This window comes from Tiliqua scincoides, chromosome 1 (assembly GCF_035046505.1).
Source record: "Tiliqua scincoides isolate rTilSci1 chromosome 1, rTilSci1.hap2, whole genome shotgun sequence".
Taxonomy (NCBI): domain Eukaryota; kingdom Metazoa; phylum Chordata; class Lepidosauria; order Squamata; family Scincidae; genus Tiliqua; species Tiliqua scincoides.
The window spans coordinates 279,374,736-279,393,859 of NC_089821.1; the positions used below are offsets into that span (position 1 = coordinate 279,374,736).

The 19,124-nt window shown below is 43.6% G+C and overlaps 1 protein-coding gene across 8 annotated transcripts in view; it reads right to left on the reverse strand.

Annotated features, from left to right (window-relative positions):
• Nucleotides 1-19,124, reverse strand: part of NCOA1 (nuclear receptor coactivator 1) — a 358,899-nt gene that overhangs the window by 317,939 nt on the left and 21,836 nt on the right. For 7 of the 8 annotated variants that reach the window (XM_066626700.1, XM_066626699.1, XM_066626705.1 and 4 more), the window contains exon 3: nt 19,046-19,109. The exons of the other annotated variant lie outside the window; for it this stretch is intronic. The gene's annotated coding sequence lies outside the window, so the exon portion shown is untranslated. The remainder of the gene's footprint in view (nt 1-19,045; nt 19,110-19,124) is intronic. 8 annotated transcript variants of the gene reach the window in all.

Here is a 19,124-nt window from a genome sequence, read left to right on the forward strand (position 1 = left end):
GAAATTGGTAGAAATCTAACTTAGCTCTGCTACTCTATGTGAGCTACACTGAAACAGGGCATTGGGTGGGGGGTCTTTTTTCATTCCACAAAAGCTGAGCCTCTCTTAGAAATTTACACAAAAAGAATCCACCAAATAAGAATAGCCACTGGTCTTGATGGCTATAAGCTACTTCAATAATCAGAGGCAGTGTTCCTCTGAATAACAATTGCAGAAGCGCAACAGTGGGAAAGAGGTATGCCTTCATCTCCTGCTTGTGGACTGCTCAGAGGCAACTGGTGGGACACTGTGGAAAAGAAGGTACTAGAGTGAGGCGTTGGCTTGATCCAGCAGGGCTCTTCTTAAAACATATTTTACTTGGGGACACCATCTTTGCTTTATTCTAATAAGATTAAAGCCAGCTGTCAGGCTGGAGCCATTGCCATGTGTTTTAGTTTTGTATGATTCCATGTTGACATGTTTCATGCCCATAATTGTTTTCACATTCTCTGCAGTTACCCCTTTACAATTGCAATTTTTTTCTGATTTTGTCACAGTAAAAATAGCTTTTAAAAAAACACAACTGCAATGCAAGGCAACTTGATTTAAGTTGTCTTGCCTGGGGAATCCTAGGAAGAGATACAAACAAATGCATTCCACTCTTCTTAATGTACATTACTGCAGCATGTTACTCACACATATTACATAGCAGCCTTATAGGATATTAAGTAATATTGCATTATTTAGCTGAATAGTGTACATATATTAATGCATTGGAAAAAGAGGTCAGTCTACAACCAACAAAAAATAAGTTTGTGAAGCTCTGATATACAACTTCTGTTAAAAGTGGCCATTTAGCACTGCTTATGAACGACAGGCATATTACTCATTCCTTTTGTGCACCTTTATATGACAAAGTACCCTGACTATTCAACAATTACAAAGCAGGGAAAACCCTCTCAAGCGTCCTTCACAGAGAAGGACACTCTACATTTGGTTCTTTAAGTTGGCCTAACTTTCCATATTTACTTTTTAGAGTACCACCTACGCAGTTTCCATATTTGGATAGTCAGCACAATAAAGGACACCAGAAAGACATGTGTAACGATGGCTTCACTGGCACTTGGTAGAAGACTGTAAGAATGAAAAGAGGTCCATATGTAGACTTTTAATCACATGCCACTTTGTTTTTGTGGAGGTCTTTATATGCTCCAGTCTTTATACTCTACTACTTTCATTCTCATTTCATGATTCACAATGATATCAACATGGTCCAGGATTCTTGGCCAAGTTAGGATTTTAATCCAAGTTTCTGGGTACAAAATATAACATCCTGCCTCTCAAGTAATGGGTGGTATCACCTCTAAAGTATTTATTAGCCAAGGCAAAAATACCCATCCAATTATATAAGATCTTGAAAGGGAAAACCTGGGTTTTCTGGTTAACCATGCTGGTTACTGGTATAACAAACGTTTGCAGAAGTGGCTGCAATGAACATAAGAGACAAACAGTTGGGAAGGTGTCTAGGGCATTGGTGGAAGACTTGGGACAAGAATGACCAAAGAGTAGCTACAACTCGTTTTGGGGATTCTTCCATGGCAATGATACTGAAGAAAGCTTACTTCTCTGCCACTGCTGAGTTAATACAGAATGAACCAGCAGAACTCTTTGGTGTAGAGCAAGGCCTTTAACACGTGAACCTGCACTGGATGTGGAAGACAGTGACATCCTATGACCAAATTTCCTAAATACTTTGTCAATAAAATCCTCATATCTGCCAAAACATTGACAAGGTATTGACAAATTCACTAGCTGTACTATGCCTACTTGTTATGGTTTCTTCTGAAAACCGTACAACCTGAAAATGTAGACAGAACTACTGGAAGTGTGCAGCCACCTGAACAACCTAGACTCTTGCCCATCCTAGCTGGTGAGATCTACCCAGGGAGGACTGGCCAAGTGGGCAAGGAGAATAATGCCTGCAGGAAGTGCACTGTACTGTAGAACTATCAACCAGTTACGAACCTTCAGTTTTTGGGCAAGATGTTTAAATGGGTAACACTCAACTCCAGGAGTTTCTCAATTGCAGTGATTGATCTGTTTCACTATGATTTGTGGGCAGAGTTTAGCATGGGACTAGAAAGGACAGTTGCCCTAATTGATTACCTACACTGAAAGGATGTACCTATCTACATCCCTGATGGATCAGCTGGACTTCTCAACAGCTTTGGACACCATCAACCATGATGTCCATCTGGGGCAACAAGACAGAATAGGACCTGAGGTACTACAGTAGCTCCAGTCATTCCTAGAAGACAGATCCCAGAAGGTGGCATTAGAGGACTCCTGCTCAGGTCCTTGGTCACTAGCTTACCAGGTCCTGCAAAATTCAGTCTTACCCTCATGTTTATTTAACATCTATAAGAAACTGCTGGGGGAGATCATCAGGGAGTGTGGGGCTCAGTGAAGATGACTATATCCCAATTCCATCTGATGCTAAAATGGCAGTGGAGATTCTAATTTGCTATCTGGAATCAGTGACTAGCTGGATGAAGACAAGCAAGCTGAAATTAAATCTAAGCAAAATGAAAGGGCTGTTGACGAGAAGAATTGTGACCCAGGAGAGGGACTGTCAGCCTGTTCTGGAGGAGGTAGCACTCACCTTAAAGAAGCAGGTTCCCAATCTGGGAGCACTCCTGGATTCAGCTTTGCAACCAGATGCCCGGCTGTGAACTGGGAGTCTTTGCCTAGTACACCATTTGCACCCTTACCACAGTTACTCACGAACTGCTAATGACTCACCTGCATTACTGCAATGTGCTCTGCATGGGACAGCCTTGGAAGGCCATCTGGAAACTTCCACTAATACAAAAGGCTGCTGCACCATTGTTGTCTGGCATGAGATATAAAGATTGTATTACACCAGCATATTTTGCCATCTGCCATCAGTTGCCAGTGTGTATCCAAATGCAATTCATGGTGTTGCTTTTTGCCTTTAAGCCATTTCTGCCCAACGTTGCATATATGCAACAAGGACCAAATGTGGTGTACGGGCAAAAACAGGTTAAAGTCTTAATAGTTTGGAACAAAAATATAGGAAGGTCTGCCTCCCCCCATATAGAAGAGCTTGCCTTTTAAGATCTGACAGGGGTCATTTGTGTGTGCCACCACTAATGTAAGCCCATTTGGTAGCAAAGTGTGAAAGAAGCCTTTCTGGGGCAACACCCACAAGATGCAGGGTCAGCACCTTCCTTGGTTGAACTTCAACATCAACCAAAGAGACTCTCTTCTGTCCAGATTTTGATTTATGAATTAAGTTGATCTTTTGTTGTTACCTTTTTTCTTGATGCCGTTACAGTACTGCTTTTTTTTTAAAATTGTAATGACTGTTGTGCATTTCTACTTGTATTAATTGGTGATTTTTGCAAGCCGCTTGGAGTGCCTCTCTCATACAAACTTCTTCAATCTAATCAAGTTCCCAGTATGAAAAGCAAGCATGAAGAATGACACCTTTTCTGTGTGACACCTGGTCTATGCTACACACTCCCACCTGAGATCAGAACTGCCCCCTCTCTACTGGAATTTCAAAGCAGATCTAAACCCTCTTTACTTCCATCTATCCTACAACTACCTGCCTTTCTGTTGGCTCCCAGTTGTCTCGATTTTGCTGTACTGTTAACTTGCTTGTTTGATATTGTTTTACTGTTTATTTAATTGTTTATTTTACCTTTTGCTTACATTGCTTTATTGTTGCCTTTTGCAAGCTACTTTGAGTTGCCCACTTAAGGCTTCAAAAAGCAGGGTATAAGTCATCTTAAATAAATAAAATTTTCTGTTTTCAGAGCCCCAAGTAGCAAACACTGCATAAAACGCTATGGATTTGAATTTCACTCACTTTCACATTCATATAGGAAGTCATTCCTACAACACTGTCAATTTGTCTCTTCAATTAAAGGCCTCAAATATCTTCAGGCACACACAAATTTTATGTCAGAGTGCATCATTGGCTCTACAATTTTGCCAACAAATTCCCAAAATTGAGGGATTGGACAAAAATATCTTGTTTCACTGCCACTACCACTGAATGCATTATTTCTTATTTCATTGCTTTGCAGAAAAGACTAGGTCATACAAATTGCATACGAACAACTGCTAAAAAATTTTGAAGAGAGACAGACAGACAGATTCATTTTAGTCTCAGGACAAACAATTAAATTGAATGCTTTAAACACACACACACAAGACATGGAGGGGGAAATCGTACTTCTGACAGCCTGCTAAAGCTCCTTCACCTTGGAGAGACAAGGTGCAAAATGTTTAGAGTGTCATTATACACAGCACTCCATGTGTTACCATGACTCAGCAGTCACAGAAGCTGGGATTCTGTTTCTCCAGGCTCTTCGCACCCTTCCTCCTGCCTAGATTGTAACTTTGCTTTCAGAGGCCTAAGTAATATTTTCTGCTGACATTTTCTGCAGAAGAACTTTTTTCTCTGCTAATAGAAAGGCAGACCGCTTACCTATTAACAGCAGTTCTTCAAATGGTCAACTGTGCAGATGGCACATAGTGGGGTGTAGTTCTGTGATCAGAAGGCAGTATAAATACCAACTAAATCTGATGTCCCCTGCAACTGAGCTGCCCTCTTAGAACCACCAGAGCCACTGCAAAATGATGTTTCTAAGCCCCATCCTGGCTAAACAGCCCAGAAGAATACCAAGACTGACAGTAGAAAAACTGCTCTAAATTCCAGCAGAACAGGACACATTGTCCTTGTGCAGTTTCCAGCAAAGATCATCCATCAGGGCAACTAAGATTGCTTTTGTTCCAAAACCAAGTCATAAATCATAAACGGATATGGGTCTAGTTCAGCAGGTGCCAAATCCAGTCCCACAGGCCAGATCAAGCACCTGCAAAAAGCTAACCCCATTGTGCACAGAATTTACCATTCCACACTACACCATCTTATCTTTCAATCCAATTGTGTCAAGAAGTTGCTCCAGCCACATTCCCTTACCCTAGCAGGTTCAGTACCCGGATTTCTGGGCAGAAGTGGCTGGCTGAAGTGACTTCCTAACACAATCGAAAGACAGCGCAGTGTGGAACAATAAGCTATGCACATGATGGTTAAGGCTTTCCCCTTACACAGCGGTTTGGCAATTTGGAGACTGCTGGTCTAGATAAATGGTTCCCTTTGGGGTGACAGGATGAGCTAGTGGGACAATAAGAGGCAAGGGGACACTGGGGGTGGTGGGATTAGGGCATCATGCTGGCAAATGGCACTCCAAGATTCTCCCTTCATGCACTGCTGAAATCTGGTGGAAGTTATCAGGATTATTGGTAAATATGCTACCAGAGTCAGGCCAATATACTAAGTTTTGAGAAACCGTCAACATGTGCATTTTTGTCTCTTTGTCATTGAATGGCAGAAGCAGAAAAATCAAAGAAATGTAGACAATGCAAATTGGCCCGAAGTGTGTTTTCTTTGCACTTATACATAAGAACATAAGAACAGCCCCACTGGATCAGGCCATAGGCCCTTCTAGTCCAGCTTCCTGTATCTCACAGCGGCCCACCAAATGCCCCAGGGAGCACACCAGATAACAAGAGACCTCATCCTGGTGCCCTCCCCTGCATCTGGCATTCTGACATAACCCATTTCTAAAATCAGGAGGTTGCGCATACACATCATGGCTTGTACCCCGTAATGGATTTTTCATCCAGAAACTTGTCCAATCCCCTTTTAAAGGCGTCTAGGCTAGACGCCAGCACCACATCCTGTGGCAAGGAGTTCCATAGACCGACCACACGCTGAGTAAAGAAATATTTTCTTTTGTCTGTCCTAACCCGCCCAACACTCAATTTTAGTGGATGTCCCCTGGTTCTGGTGTTATGTGAGAGTGTAAAGAGCATCTCCCTATCCACTCTGTCCATTCCCTGCATAATTTTGTATGTCTCAATCATGTCCCCCCTCAGGCGCCTCTTTTCTAGGCTGAAGAGGCCCAAACGCCGTAGCCTTTCCTCGTAAGGAAGGTGCCCCAGCCCCATAATCATCTTAGTCGCTCTCTTTTGCACCTTTTCCATTTCCACTATGTCTTTTTTGAGATGCGGCGACCAGAACTGGACACAATACTCCAGGTGTGGCCTTACCATCGATTTGTACAACGGCATTATAATACTAGCCGTTTTGTTCTCAATACCCTTCCTAATGATCCCAAGCATAGAATTGGCCTTCTTCACTGCCGCCGCACATTGGGTCGACACTTTCATCGACCTGTCCACCACCACCCCAAGATCTCTCTCCTGATCTGTCACAGACAGCTCAGAACCCATCAGCCTATATCTAAAGTTTTGATTTTTTGCCCCAATGTGCATGACTTTACACTTACTGACATTGAAGCGCATCTGCCATTTTGCTGCCCATTCTGCCAGTCTGGAGAGATCCTTCTGGAGCTCCTCACAATCACTTCTGGTCTTTACCACTCGGAAAAGTTTGGAGTCGTCTGCAAACTTAGCCACTTCACTGCTCAACCCTGTCTCCAGGTCATTTATGAAGAGGTTGAAAAGCACCGGTCCCAGGACAGATCCTTGGGGCACACCGCTTTTCACCTCTCTCCATTGTGAAAATTGCCCATTGACACCCACTCTCTGCTTCCTGGCCTCCAACCAGTTCTCAATTCACGAGACGACCTGTCCTCTAATTCCCTGACTGTGGAGTTTTTTCAGTAGCCTTTGGTGAGGGACCGTGTCAAACGCCTTCTGAAAGTCCAGATATATAATGTCCACGGGTTCTCCCGCATCCACATGCCTGTTGACCTTTTCAAAGAATTCTATAAGGTTGGTGAGGCAAGACTTACCCTTACAGAAGCCATGCTGACTCTCCCTCAGCAAGGCCTGTTCGTCTATGTGTTTTGAGATTCTATCTTTGATGAGGCATTCCACCATCTTACCCGGTATGGATGTTAGGCTGACCGGCCTATAGTTTCCCGGGTCCCCCCTCTTTCCCTTTTTAAAAATAGGCGTGACATTTGCTATCCTCCAATCTTCTGGCACCATGGCCGTTTTGAGGGACAAGTTGCATACCTTAGTCAAGAGATCTGCAACTTCATTCTTCAATTCCTTAATAACCCTTGGGTGGATGCCATCAGGGCCCGGTGACTTATTGATCTTTAATTTATCAATGAGGTCTGAAACATCTTCTCTTTTAACCTCTATCTGACTTAACTCCTTGGTCACCCAATCAGCACACAGAGGAGGCAAGGACTTAATGCCCAATTCTAGGCGTGTCTACTCAGAAGTAAGCCCCATAATAGTCAATGGGGCTTACTCCCAGGTAAATCAGGATCGGGTTGCAGCCTTAATCTTGCTCAGGAGCAGGAGTAAGCGACAGCAGGAGGTGCAAAGCAGCCACAACCAGCCCCTTCACTGGCTGGTTGCCTGCTCCTTTTCCTTCTGCTGTGCGTAAGGCTCAAAGAAGCCGCTTCCCCCACGTGCCTGGCTGCTGCCTGTCTGCTCTGAACTCCGCAGCACACCTGAGGCAGCCTCTCGGCACACTAGTGTGACACAGCACAGCGGCTAAAAAATGCTGCTTTATCCACTCTATCCATCCCCTGCATGATTTTGTTTGTCTCAATCATGTCCCCTCTCAGGCGCCTCTTTTCTAGACTGAAGAGGCCCAAACACTGTAGCCTTTCCTCATAGGTAAGGTGCCCTAGCCCAGTAATCATTTTGGTTGCGATCTTTTGCACCTTTTCCATCTCCACTATATCCTTTTTGAGATGTGGCGATCAGAACTGGACTCAATACTCCAGGTGTGGCCTAACCATCGATTTGGTACTAGTTACTGCTTTAAATATTATCTTTCTTAATGGGTTGTGCAAACTGCTATTCTGAATAATACTTTTTACAAGGCAGGGTGCGGGCACTGTGGATGAGTTTATGGAACCAAGGGCCAGTGGTCCAAAAACGTTTGGGAATCACTGGTCTAAATAAACAGTTTCCTTCAGGAAATCGTGGAACTGGGTTCAGTCACTCACAAATCTTGCCCAGATAGGATGAATAATTAAAAGTCAGTCTCTAGTCAGTACACTGGGGTCAAGAAAGGGCTAGCAAAGGCTTAACTTTTAAACTGGCTGGAAGAACTTCATGAAGAAAAGCATTTATTACCCTCCCAGAACTCTTGATCAGACCTCCTCTTGCCACTTTTAGTGGCCAGGATGGGCAAGGGTCAAGCACAAGGTACCAAAAATCTTGTTCACATCCTCAGACAGTACACACTAAAAATAATAAGTAACAGGACAAGTAGTTGACAGTTACCCCAATATAGTCTGCATTCAAAACAGCATACAGGTTGCTATGCTGAGTTTTCATTACTTCGGTGTAATTACTTACATTGCTTAGGAGGCAGAGCGTCTGAATGGTCACCAGGGTTGAGAAAATATAGGAACCTTTGAAACAGAGGATTCTCACCATAGCAACATCACACAAGCAGACACTAATACTCTAGTAGTGATTGCTAAGACAGCTTTCCACAAGAGCATTCAAGGTGGCTTGCAAGAATAAAAATAATAAAATATTATATTTATATTCATACTTAACAGCCAGGGAAGACTCTCAAAGCAGCTCATAATTTAAATCAGGGCTTTTCAAACTGAGGCGTCATGACGCTCTAGCCTGCGGGCCCTGGCCCCTGCCCCCTTAAGGGGCAGGGACAGCCTGGAGGCAGGGAGGAGACAGCAGCGTGATCCCCAGGACTGTGCCGCTCAGGAGGGCTGCAGGGGCTTGGGTACACATTAGCGGAGGCAGAGGCGGGTACACACTTTAGCGGAGGCGGGGCGCGATCGCTCCGCATCTACTTTTATTACTGTGAAGAGCCCTGCTGCAGGTCGCGCCAGGCTCCCTGCACCCCCGGCAGTCTGAAGGGGCTGCTACACGTACCCAAGCCCCTGCAGTCCCCCTGAGCGGTGCAATCATGGGAATTGCGCCGCTGACTTCCCCCGCCCCTGCTACCTCCCCCCTCCCACTGACGCAAGAACTTAGTGGCTCTCAAACTCTCCCAGACAGTTTGAGAACCACTGATTTAAATGATCGAGTATATTAGGAGCTTTTAGCTGCAGCTACTGACATAAATGCCAGCCCACAGAAACAGCATCTTGGTTGCTCTGCAAAGTCTTCTGGTCCCTGGCAGAAGCTGATGATGATGATGAAGTCCAATTCCAGGCTCCTCCCTCCAGAGCAACTAACACAGAAATTAGTAGACACAAATTACAATCAGATCTTACACACACAAACACACACATATACACAGAGAGTGAAACAGATTAAAGAGCAGTAGAAAAATCCTGATCAATGCCAAAATTCTGAGGTCTGTTGAAATAAAATGTATATATCTTTGTTGCTTGCAAAGTATAGTGTAATTTTAGTGCTTGTTCCTCTGAATACCTTCCCTTATGAGGCATTCCCGATTTATCACTATAATTCCGCTTTACTGATGAGAAAGAGTGTGCAAGGTAAGCATGGTGACCCTTAAACAAGTCACAATGGCTAAAATTCACAGAACTGCACAACTAACACTGCACAACCGTGGAGTTTTTCACGTTTTTTCACTTCTAAGCTGAATCCCCTCACAATGAATGGTTAGCTACTCCTGGTTATTTTGTTACAGATTCTAGAGATCAGATGAAAACATTTAAGAGCATAAAAATGCACTAATGTGACAGAAAGCCTCCATTATTTGTCAGAATCACCACAGCTTCATAAAACACCTTCAGGGGAAGCCCATGGGCCAGACTTGCTAGAGTAAGGTGAAAATTTGCCACCAAAAGAAAATAGAGCTACATTGTAAAGATAATGTGGAGGCAACCTCAACCTCGGCATAAAATGATCAAAGTTACAATCAGCACAGCACATTTGCCAGCTAATCACTCTTCTTCATTTATCTTAGGTTTCCATGATGGGTCCAACCATGAAGCATGGTAAAGCAGACACCAGGACTCAGGTGACAAATTCTGCTGCCACATTATCAGTTCAACCCAGCAGGATAAACCAGCCTGTCACCTCCAGCAAATCTCCAGAACTGAATAAAATTGTTGTTGTTGAGTGCTGTGCCATGCACTCTACTGATCAGAGCGCCTTCCCTAGCTCCCACACATATGCACAGCTGCTGGCAGCAGACTGTGCAAGTCCACACTTTGGAGAAGCTTGCAGAGTGGGAGTAGGCTGCCAGCACAAGGACAGATTTAGCTCTCCCACTCATCTGCTGATGTGGTGTCGCTGTCACTGCTGTCACTGTCCTCCACTCTCCTCGCTCAGTATCATTCTGCCCCACCTCTCTCTGGGGCTAGTGCTGACCTGAACTCCCAACCAGCTTGCAAAAACCACACCCAACAGCTAGTCACCCAATGTGCCTGCAAGCTGTTTTTAAGCACTTTTCAGCCAGCCATCCTCACTTAGGACAAAGAGCAGTGCTTTCTTTCATATTTTTTGTGGAGATTCTCAAGGTCTAGTGTTGGGATAATGGAAACAGACAAGAGTTTCCTGATCTGGGATCAGCTGAAAGAGGAATAAGCTAATCTGAAAAATGTATTCTAAGTTGCTAGGCAGCTCTCACCCAGGGAGGCTGGATTGCAGTTACTTTCTCTGCACCACACATTCCTCCACTTCTCCTCCACACATGACTTAAGATGAAGAAGAAAAGGTGTGAGGTGTGTTGAGATGGAGGAATGCGGAGAGGTAAGCAGGTTAATATTGTTCATCAACAAGGAGATGATCACGAGAGAATGAGTAGAGTCCAAGCAGGCTGCTGGAGTTGTCCAGGCAAAGGAACTTCATCACTTTTGGACTCTATGTAAGATCTGGCACCACGGTTGGCAAGACCCTCTGACACCCAAGGTGGTAGGCCAAATGTTGTCCCCTCAATTAATGATGAGCTAGCCTCTACTTCTCCCATTCCCTCCACATTTCTTCTTCTTCTGTGTCTCTTCTTCCTTTCCCAAAACAGGAATGGAAGGACAAGGAGGAGCAATGGAGGCAAGGAGGAGGACAGAGAGGGACAACCCCTACCAAGTCACTGTCTGAAGCAACTGCATTTATCACTTGCTGTCAAACAAGGATACCACACAAACAGATAAAACCCCTTTCTCACAGTTTTCAGTCTGTGGTCCCCTTCAAATGTGCCAGGACTCTAAAGGGGGCTATATGGCTCCCACTAAGAATGGCTGCGCTAGAGGACAGGACCATGTTGACCTTGACAGGATGGAGAACTGGGCAAAAGCAAACAAATGGCCATTCACAGGGATAAGTGTAAAGTTCTCCACTTGGGCAGGTGAGATCAGAAGCACAAAATAAGATGGAGATATTTGCCTGGCCATAATATGTGTGAAAAAAAATCTAGGGGTTCTAGCTGATGACAAACTTCACATGAGCCACTGGAGTGGGTCCAGAGGAAGGTGAGGGGGCTAGACACCATTTCCTATGAGGACAGGTTGAAGGAGTTGAGCATGTTTAGTTTGGAGAGGACACAGTTAATGGACATATCCATAAAACATCTAATGGGCTGTCATGTAGAAGTTGGAGAGAATTTGTTCTCAGTTGCTCCAGAGGATAAGACACAGACTAATAGGTTAAACTTACAACAAGGGAGAGATCTAGTAATATCCCAGGACATCCCCTTCATGACAGAAGCTCTGGTGCCATTTGCAGCACATGCTACCTATTGATGAATCTCAGCATCTGCTATGAATTTGTTTCATATTAATCCGCAGAACTGTCCTCAGGCATTTGCTTCCAGAGGTACTGAAACATATTTTTGTATCTTTGGTAAACTTTCAGCTTCAACATCTATGGCAGCCATTTTCAACCACTGTACCATGAGTGGTCCACAGGTGTACCACAGAAATTTGGGGGAAAGGTCAATCGGGCCAATGGGGATGTGAGCCCCTCACTGGCAGCATGGTGTGCCTTGGCAATTATCAAAAACCTGATGGTGTGCCCTGACAATTTTAGTGCCTTGTCAGTGTGCCATGAGATGAAAAAGGTTGAAAATCACTGATCTAGGGATTACAATGAAACCATAATTTTAGTACAAGGCCCTTCATTTGATCCTTAAGATTCAAATTTTCCATCAATGTACAAAGCAAGCAATGAAAAAATAGTATATGCTTAATCAAAACTGCCAGTCACTGGTATCAAGTGGCTTAAAGGCAACAGCCTATAAAAGGGGGTCTAGAGGGGAGAGCAAAAGGTTATTGTAAGCAGAGCCCAGCTTCCTTGAAGGATAACTTACTTGGTCCAACACGTTGAGTCAGGTGCCCATGAAGAAGAGTCAGCAGACAAGGTACTTTCAAAATGCAGTCCAAATTATCTTCCATACCATCATCCCATGTGCACCTTTGAGGTCCCTCTGCATATTCTTGCATCTGGTATCCTCCTATTTTTCTTTCCACAGTCCTTTTTCCCACCAGGGTTGTTTAGAATAACATTCGCCACAGAGCGGTTGGCTAAATTTCTCACATGTCACAGAAACATGGTTTCCTGTAATCTCCAACCAGGCATCTATCAGAGCTGACTCCAAGTGTTTGTGGACCCTTGGCTCAAGGCAATCATTTGAGCAAAAGATAGCCAATCTCTTAAATACTTTGCTTCCTCTTCATGAAACCCTACGTACCCATACCTTTTTCTCTCAGTCCCACGCACCCACTTCCAGAATTGCAAGTGGTTGCAGAAGCATAGTAATTATTACCCTACCATATGGTCAAACTCCTACTGCTGACCAGTTGTCCACCTCATACTATTAAACCTTGTACACATACTCACGGAGTCACACTTCAGTGCACACATCTTTGAAACCGATACCACTGAGCATAAATAATCTTTTAGATGTTTCTAGTCACCAAATTCAAGTCCAACTTTTAAAATATGGAGGATTGACTTTATACAAGTCTAATACTTTGCTATCCCTACTCATTAAACTATAGGATATATTGCAATATATTTTAAAATTTATTTAACACCTTTCTAATAAAAATAATCACAAAAGGTAGTTACCAACTAAAAACAATCGGTACTAAATAGTATGTCATGCAGATATGAATGACTGAATAAATTAAACCCTCTGTTACACAACTGTGAATGACTGAATATCTGATTTAAGGTATACCAAGAGGCAGACTACTGAAAATTATCTATTCTGTACCTCTGTGTGGACAGAGCTCCCATGTGAGAAAACTACCCTAAATACAAAACAACAAATTCACTTGGATTTTCTTTTGATATTACAAAGTTATATTCAGTTATTCACAAAAGTAGTATCAATTTATCTATCTACATCACATAGTTTTGCAGCTTATAACAAGAGTAATGCTCATTTGGTATTGTACTTGGGGGGGTACAGTAGCAAGGACAGACTGTTGACTGTAGCAATACAAACAGTACATCTACTACAGGAAATATTCACTTAGAATTCTTACCTGCTATCTGCTTAACATTCCATTTGAAAACCTTTGGTTGACTTCCTCATAGTTTGAATACTGTAAGAACACCATTCACAGACAGCTAAGACAGCATGTTGCAAAAAATAAACAACTAAAATTAGACAAGCCACTAGTTCACCAGGGGCTCAATCCTATCCAACTTTCCAGCGATGACGCAGCTGCAATGCAGCCCCAAAATAAGGAAACAAAAATTCACTTACCTTGAAGAGGTCTCTGTGACTATTCCCCCACCGCAAGACACAGGGCATGCCCCGGTGGCATGGCTGCATCAGCACTGGACCTGACCACAGTAGTCCATGCCCTAGTGACGTCAAGATTGGATTACTATAACACACTCTACATGGAGCTGCTCTTTAGGATGGTTTGGAAGCTGCAATTAGTGCAGAACACAGAGGCTGCCAGGGTGGTTACTGGAACTAATAAAGGACCTTTAAAGTCCTTCATGATTTGAAGCTAGGTTATATGAGGGACTACCTTCTCTCATATATTCTGGACTGCTCTCTTAGGTCATCTGAGGGGGCTTTCCTGCAAATGCTCCCTTTCTCCCAATTTAGGGGGATGGTGGCACAGGGTTGAGCCTTCTCAGTAGTGCTGCCACAATTGTGGAACTTCTCTACTGGGAGAATTAAAATCTATCCCCTCCCTCATGGCATTTCTATGAGGGCGCAAAACATTTTTGTACTTTCTGGCGTTTCGGAGATGTGTTGTCTGCCTCCTTTGCCTCTGTAGCAGTACCTAGACTGTGAATAGTCTGATCTTCTCCAAATGGTTTTATTTATTCTTTAGGATTTTTATTTGTTGTTTTTATATATTGTATATTTTAGTTGGAAATTGTAAGCCACCTGGGGTATCTGCTTTGGCAGAGGACAGGCAGGGTAAAAAAATTTAAGCATCCAGAATCTTCATCTTCTTTGCAGCCAGTCCTGGCTACAAACTCACTGGCATTCAAGATCCAAGTTAGTTGTTAGGAGAAAGATTAATTGTTAGGGAGAGATTTGTTAAATTTTAGATGATTCAACAAATTTTCTTTCTAAATTGCTCTATTTCACCAATAATAACTTCTAATTCTCAACACATAATCTCTCTGTGCTTTCCAGCAGCCCAGGAGTCGGAGCCTCCACCTCCCCATTTTAAACCATTTTTTGCCTGACTCTAGTACGCACTTACAAATGTGCCAAAAACTTTACCAAGAAATGACAAAGCATTATTATAATAGTCTGGGTTATTGCATATCACTAATTAATAGCTTATACTAACATTTCAGGATCAGGAAGCTGCCCAGGACACCCAGCAAGAAAAAGCAAAGGTTAGGTAAAGCCAGTTTATCTATAACCACCCAACAAGAGCACAAGTAGCTAGTGAAAATCTTGGTCACTGTCATTAAAACGAGCCAATCAAGAATCTCCCTGACCCAGCAAATCAGACAAAAGAGTGTGACCATCCCAGCATTCTAACCCCTGAGCTTCAGGCAATCCAACAGCTGCAATTATAGTACTATAAGCTTAAGGGTAAAAGCCACATCCCAAAACCCTACTTCTCAAAACTGCTGATGGTATGCTGATCCACGATCTATACTCTTATTTAACTAACCTGACTAAATGCCAGTTTAACACAGGCACAGTAACCTGAATGTAACAGGCAGTCTTCCAAAAGAAGATTTCCAACACATTTTATTGAGTACAGTTGGCCCTCTTACACGAGGGTTACATTCCAGAATCGGCACCTAAAGCCAAAATCACTTATATTCAAAATTGCTTGAAAATCGCTTATAGCTCACCCAAAAATGCACAGTACTGCCTCTTTAAAAACTATGAGAGGCAGACAGGAATGAAGACAGACTTGGGGAACAGCAGCTTCATTATCCAATCTCAGGCTCACTCTGGGCCATGTATTTAGTATGTAGAATTTCAGGTGGAATCCCCTGCTCTATTTTAATTGTCCGTCCCCCCTTTTTGCCAGCACATGTACTATAATTGAATTTGCTACAGTAAAGTGTGCATAACATGTAGGCTGCCTGTATTATGAATTAAGGTTGCAGTGGGATACATACACTTGGGAGCAAATGTAAGAACCCATAGCACAATCCTGTGGTCTGCGGCACGGCTCTGTGCTGCGGACCACAAACGTGCCATAAGGCACGTTTGCGGGGCTCACCGCCAGGTTCCCACCAGTGCTAGCCCAGCGCCAACTGATGCTGGGCTAGCGCCGGGCAGTGGCCCAGGTTCCATGGCTCGGCGGTCTCCTAGACCACCGGGCTGCAGAACAGGAGGCAGGGGCGTGGACGGGGGCGTGAAGGAGGCATTCCAGGGAGGGGGAAGGCTGGCGGGGGTGGGCGGGAGGCGTGTCGGGGGAGGGAGAGAGGCGGATCTGCAGAGCTGTGCTCCGCAGGATCCAGGGCGCTCGTGCAGGGCTGCGTGCACTACACAAGTGCCTTTAGTGCCAATCTTTTGGTCGGCACTAAAGAGAGTAGCCCCATTGTGGGGCTGCTTCCCTTACTCGGGGGAAGGGGACAAACGTCCCCTTCTCCCGAGGTGCCTCCTGTGGTAGCGTGGGAGGCGCAGAATTTGGCGGGAGCCCTCCTTGGAGATGCCAACCCTGGGCGCAGCGGGCAGCTCAGGATTGGGTTGCCCGTTACTAAGATCCCTTAATACACTTTACATGTTTTTATATGTGCATTCTTCTCTCACAACAAACTGAAAAACTGGACCCCTAAACAAGGTCTTAACTCATGCTGGGCAACTTGTTCAGCTCTGAAGGTCAAACCAAGAACATGCCATTAGCTAGAGAACTGCAGTTAATTTGCACCCTTTAGCTGAAAGCTATCAAGATGGCAAATACGGCAAAAATTATTCAACAATTCTTTTTTCAGAGACTGAGACATGAGTTGTATTCACATATCACAACAAACCATAGTTTGTGGGAATGAGGACATGTCAAAGCAGCCTCAGCGTCATATACACCTGTTCTCCTCTCCATCACAAGAAAGGAGGCAACTGGAAGCTTCCATTTGTGGTTTGGAACGGACCAAAGTTTCCCTTTTCATGATGAAATGGAAAGCTGCCAACAGAGGTTTTTAAAACCTACATAATCTTTAGGCTGATATGCTTGTTTTGAGAAAACAGATTTTTTTTTCCTAAATAATTTGACTAGTATTGGTTAAATATTTCTAAAGCATTAACCTAGAAGAAAAAAAATCTTAATAACCAACTGGGTCAATACTTACAAAAAAAAAATTAGTCAACTTACTGTGAAACAAAGTTAACTTTTTGATACAATATGATGCATTATACTTCTGAAAAGGGGCTGTAGTCCAGGAGTTCTAGAGAACCCATTTTACACACAGACGGTCCCCAGGTCAATCTCTGGCAGCATCTCCAGACTTGCATCTGGAACCCTCGAAAGTCGCTGCCACTCTCTGCAGACAAAACCAATCCACTGGTCTGGTCTGACCTGACTCAATAGAAAGCAGCTTCATATTACCACCATTAGGAGAGCTTCCCTGAACTGAAGGAGTCATCATTACACACTTTTCCTTTGTGCGTCAATCTAGAGTTACATATATTAAAAATAAAATTAAAAGAGTGATGCATGTGAAGTGCATTGCACGCTCAGAAAGCATGTTTGGTATTTTTATATCTGGATGGTCAACTGACCCATGTGCCAGCTGTGTCCTAGGTGCATATGAAGTAAAGTGCCTCAGCCTTTTCCATTTTTCACCAATCAACAGAAAGTTTTCCTAACTGTATAATTCTACACTCTCAGAGCCAACACACGTTACTCTATAGTTCTGCATTGACCTAGTACTTTTTCTTTATTTTTGGTAAAGAGTCTTTTAAAGGCATAAAAAGTCACTTCCGGTCGAAAGGGATGTTTTTCAGCCTCTAGGAGGCATTCTGAAGCCTGCACAGGCAGCAAGCAGAACTCCAGTCCCCTTTGGAGAGTTTAAGGGGCAAAAAACCATGGATTTGCTTATCTGTAGTTTTTGGTTTCCGCAGGGGAAAAGAATTATCCTTCGCGGATACTGAGGCCCCACCTGTAATCTCATGTTTATCGCCCTGCCAATGAACATAAGCTGTTTCTCATAAAAGTTGCACCGGGGGGGGGGGGAATGGAAAAACCCCAAATACTCTTGCCTTTTTGCAATTTTTTTAGTAGAAAGGTTTTCACAAAGGCAGGTGACCTACATCCAGGTATTCCAAGCCAATGGTTCTTCAACGAGTGAGTTGCATTTTTAACCTTGGCTAGTGTGGATCACCAGCAACACCTTGGCTAGCTTTCAGAGGGAAGAAAACAAAACTACAGAGAGAACATGAAAAGGGCAGAATGAGAAATACGGTAACAGGAAGAATAATACAGAAAATTAAACATGTGGCTTCTATACTACAAGCTGAGTTAAAAGAGTCAAGGGTATAGAAAGGATGAAGGCCCCTGTTCAAAAACCATGAAAGAAAGCAAAAGGGTTGGACTCTGACAATGAACAGCCACAAACACTGGCATCTGACCTTTGTAACCAAGTTGTTGAGCCTGTTTAACAAGTGTTAGTGAGCCTTAACTTCTGTGCAATACTACAGTGCTGCTCTCAATTTCCCCCTCCCACAGCCTCCTGTCTGTTCCATGGCAGCTACCATTTGGATTTCAAAATTCAATCTCAGGATATAACCAAAGCCTATATCTTGCTAAAACAAAGCTTACCTTAAAAGACAGAGTTCAAATCCACATGACCTTAAGCCAAGGCTTTGACTTAAAAAGTTCATTATATGGCAGATAGTAACTTCTGATTGGACTGCAATATCCATGCTAATTTCTTATTTCCCAGTCCAAGCTTTGCACCTTCTTACAAATTCTTACATGTCCAGACCCCAACTTTCACAAAACCCCTAAAACGTTGCTTTATGTCTGGGAAAAATCTGTGTCCTATTGTTGAAACAGGGTATATTGAGACAACTCACGAAAAGAATGCATAATAACACGAGGAAATGTTGGGATGCACACAACTTCCAAAGGGAAAGGCCCACTTCCATTGTTTTGCTTTCTCCAATTCTCAGTGTAGAAAAATGAATGCGATATACACTATAACAGGGGTGTCAAACATAAGGCCTGGGGGCTAGATGTGGCCTGGGGAAGCTTTTTATACGGCCCTCAGGCTTTCAGCTGCTGAGATGTTACTGCTGAAAGGGTAACCCACATGAAAATTGGGCTCTCCCATATCTTGAACTATGATCAAGATTCATATATTTTCTTTTTTGTTATTTGCAGCTAATGAGTTCCTAAGTGAGAAAAAAGTATTTATATTTTAATGACCTGTTTAATGACATCACTTCTTGCCTAAAGACATCACTTCCTCAGCAAGCATCATGAATGCTATGTGGCCCTCTTATGAAATGAGTTTCGACAACCCTGCACTATAATTTGCAGAAAGCAGAAAAACTTTTGCCTGTTATGTGCATGAAGTGGGCAACATATTCAAACAGTAGTAATAGTTACATTTCTGTCACCAAAGAGCCCACAACTACTATGTGAGGTACGACACCGTCACCCAAGGACCCCCACGGATCTTACCCCCCACAAGCAGCACTTACCTGGAAGGCGGGGCAGCAGCAAGCCCTGGGTCAGGGCAACACCGCGCTGGACACGCACTCACCCCTGGAGATGAGCAAA